Genomic DNA, 3,900 nt, shown 5'->3' on the forward strand with positions numbered 1-3,900 from the left:
TGGCTGAATCCCGCAGAACTGATAAGCAGCTTTGAGCTTCTGCAAGTCCTCCTGATCCACGACAGAAAAGGCAGCGGAGAGATCCTGACAAAATGTGCTGTAGAGGGGGTGATGCTCTGAAGTGCACTCCCGTGTGAAACGCCTCATACAGTGAAACAAATCCAACTTGACCACAATGTTGGAGTTGTACTGTGTACGGGATGCACAGGTGTTCTCCACACTCCCAGCAGTGGACTCAGTGATGATGGATGGTGTGGTCCTCCAGGCATCCTCGTAGAGGTGCTCTCCGCGGGCAAGGTCAGGGATTCGGAATGGGGCACAGCAATCCCTGAACACAAGGAGGAGGAACTGATTACTATATATGCTATAAAAAAAATATATAATATAATATATAACCTATTACCCATAGGATTTCAGTAATATTATACCAGTTACTTTATCAAGTAACAAGTTACAATTTGAGTTACCGGTACATTTCTTTTTGATCAAAGCGCATTGAAACAAAGATACAATCATTTCCTAATCAAATTGTGTGTTTTTATGCAACTAATCGCTATAGATGACAATAACAAAGGAAAAGGATAACATTTAGAATTTTGGGCCGGTTTACACCGACTACAATCAGTTTAAATTATATTTCGGGATGGTTCCGGGACGGCGATGTCATTCAGCTACTGCTGTTATTTTGGTGAAAGTAATGCAAAAGTAATGTAATAAATAACGAGTTACTCTACACAGACAGTAATATTGTAAAGTAACATTACTTTCAAATGAAAGTAACTAGTAATATGTAGTATATTCCATTTCGAAAGTAACTTTCCCAACACTGGTTCTGAGTGACAGTAAAAGGACCTGGAGGTATTTCTCACCTGTCTACCCAATGGTAATTGGCCTTCTCCACCCCTGCATCATTGTACCTCTTGGCTAACCCCTGGTACATGGGTTCAACGGACTTCTCTGTCTCAGACTGCACCATCACCCAGGAGACAATCATCCAATTCTCGTTCATAACTGCATAGCTTGACATGGTGCCAGATGACATGGTCACTTTTCGGGCCACCTTCCTGGTGTGATCAGACCGGAAGACCTGTCCAAATGTGCCCTGCAAGATTTTAGTCATCGCTGGTTCTTGGCACTTGTACTCATCAATGAGGCAGTCAGTCAGGTAGAAAGCAGAGACAGAGGTCCCATACCACCCATCTCTGTCAAGATAGGCTCCAAAAGACTGTGGCGTAGACTGTGGCGTGTCGTCCTTCTTCTGCCCATAGACCCCAGCATCAGCATCCCAGAGGTTCTCTATGCTCCAGATGTATGCCAGATGAGCTTGTTCATATTTAAGGTGCATCAGCTCATTTACCTGGTTTGCCATGTCTGAGGGTGACTTGCCAGTGCGCCTCAGCTCCCAAAGCACTGACTTACAAATGGCCTTGTGGTAAGTTAAGGATGCTGGTATAATGTGTGTGAACCGCTTTGGCAGCTTATCCAGCCACAGAGGATTGTCAGCAAACCAAATCTTCTGGCACGCCCTGCAGCGAAGGCGTGAAGCAAATATGTAGTATTGTCCACTCGTGCCAACGATCACTCGAGGCCTACCAACACCGCCTGAGACAATATCTGGCATTGGACAACCATGAAGACACGGGAGGACGTAATTATTTCTCAGTCTCACCATGATGTCATTCTCTGGTTTCCAAATAAAAAATGGATGGAGCTGAAAGAAATTGCGCGATGGGAGCGCTGACACAGTCTCAATGAGTTCTGCCTGTGGAGGGCAACGCCATAATGAAAGGGCATTTCCAGGCTTGAGCTTATGTTGATGGCCAGGCCACAGTCCCAGAGATTCCAGCTCCATCTTCATCCACATTTTCTGATGATGGGAACAGGTCCAACGGTGTATATCCTTCTCTGGTGTCTGTGTCGGTGGGGGAACAGCAACAGCAACCACAGGAGCAGCTGTGGGAACAAGGATAAAAATAAAAATTTACATAATTAGTGACATCATTTATACATATTCCATTATGAGTGAAAAAAGCATCATCTGCACACTCAAATCTGTGCAAAAAAATCATGTTTATTGCAAGCTTTCGGTCATAGACCTTCTTCAGGAAGCCTTGAAGAATGACTGACCGAAAGCTTGCAATAAACACGATTTTTGCACACATTTGAGTGTGCAGATGCTGCTTTTTTTCCCACTCATTTGGATACTCTAAAGCTCCAGCACCTCAGCAAAGTCTGATACAGATGAGCAGTGGTCTTTTCACCATTTTGATACATTCTATTATTATCACAGATTGTACAATACTTGAAAACATATTCTGTCCACAGTAACATCTTCAGCGTAGTTATAAAACCTCTTACTGTGTGGTGTCTCTGGTGTATGAGGGTCCAGTCTGTCTCTCTCTGAGGGACCAACAGCAGAAGGACCAGCTGACAAGGAGGACAAGGAGAACATTCACACATTTTAATTTCTTATTCAGTTGAGTTTTATCAGTATTACCTTTCACATTTAACATTTCTTCCGTGCTCGGAAACGGAACAGAGTGCACTTGCGTCATCAACTATGCCTGGAGTTTATCCTTGCTCCGTGTGTTGTCTATGAGGTTCGGAACGGTTGGCTTTCCCACTGGCAAGTGTTCCGTGCCCGTGCACGCCAGGGCGCTCCCCAGACCACCTTTTCAAGTGGATCCTGTCAGGGTTCTCTGTTGCGCGACCGAGTGTGGAACGGAACGCAACGTTCACACTCGTCAAATGTTTCCGAAACTGGGGGCAATTTGAAGACAAGTGTGCTCGGGAACGGTACCGGGGCGCCAGTCAGAAAGCCCCATACGAGTCATATGGGCCACAGTTTAAAAGTGAATATGAAAGTCAGCCCATGATACACACCTGGTGCTGAGACAGTCCTCTCGGTTTGCTGCGGACTTCCAAGCTCTTTCACCATAAACTGCAGCTCAGGAGGAAGCGGCACAGGTCTCTTCACTGTAGGCATGACAGGAGATGCAAGGACAGAAAGACAAGGACAGAAAGACAATGGGATAACAAGAGGCATTCATCAGCCAGTGATTTAAATACAATAGTGCACGAGAATGTATTTATAGGATTAATAGAAATATATTGCAGATGGAGAGCCAAATTATACTGCAATTACCATCTACTAGTTTCTTGTGCACTTTCCTTTGGGTGTCAGCAGGTGGAGCACTTCGTCTGGACACTGAAGCAGATGGCCCTAAAACAGACATTATTTACTTAGAAACATGAAACAATCGGTCTTGGTAAATGCACAAACTACCAAAAATTGGCTTCACCTGCTAAGTCTTATAAATTCAAGGCATACTTCATTCTGATATTTAAAAAAATGTAATGGTAATATAATGGACACACTTGATTCATATACACATTTCTGTGTGGGTTGAAGTTCAATCATAATAATCTATTTGAGCCTTTATTAGTCTAAGCAGGGGAAGCAAGATGACTTTTCATACTTTAAATAACATGCACGAAGGGGGGGGGGGGATCAACTTACCCTCACCGTTGAGATCAATTCATGAACCCTATTCGTTAGTAGGAAGATCAGCATGCAAACACAATATTAGTGGAACATGGACAGAACATGGACAGAACGTGGACAGAACATGGACAGAACATGGACAGAACATGGACAGAACATGGACAGAACGTGGACAGAACGTGGACAGAACATGGACAGAACATGGACAGAACATGGACAGAACATGGACAGAACACAAAAGGGACGGTTTAATTCATGGATCCGTTTTGGAGAGCAATTCATTGTGGCTCGATCCAAAAGGCGTGGACTTTTACTAAACCTGTTTTCTTTTGTGTGGCGTGTCCTGGTACAGCAGATGATGATGATGATGATGCTGATGATGATGATGTAAAAGC

The 3,900-nt window shown here is 44.1% G+C and overlaps 1 long non-coding RNA gene across 1 annotated transcript; it reads right to left on the minus strand.

Moving 5' to 3' along the window:
- Positions 1-1,706: 1,706 nt before the first annotated feature.
- LOC310770688 lies at positions 1,707-3,197 on the minus strand. The gene is made up of 4 exons (XR_014552340.1): positions 3,146-3,197; positions 2,884-2,976; positions 2,359-2,427; positions 1,707-1,953 (listed from the first exon to the last, which is right to left on the minus strand). It is a non-coding gene; the product is annotated as an uncharacterized lncRNA (long non-coding RNA).
- Positions 3,198-3,900: the final 703 nt, after the last annotated feature.

The sequence above is a fragment of the Poromitra crassiceps genome, assembly GCF_964638095.1.
Source record: "Poromitra crassiceps genome assembly, contig: HAP1_SCAFFOLD_171, whole genome shotgun sequence".
Taxonomy (NCBI): domain Eukaryota; kingdom Metazoa; phylum Chordata; class Actinopteri; order Beryciformes; family Melamphaidae; genus Poromitra; species Poromitra crassiceps.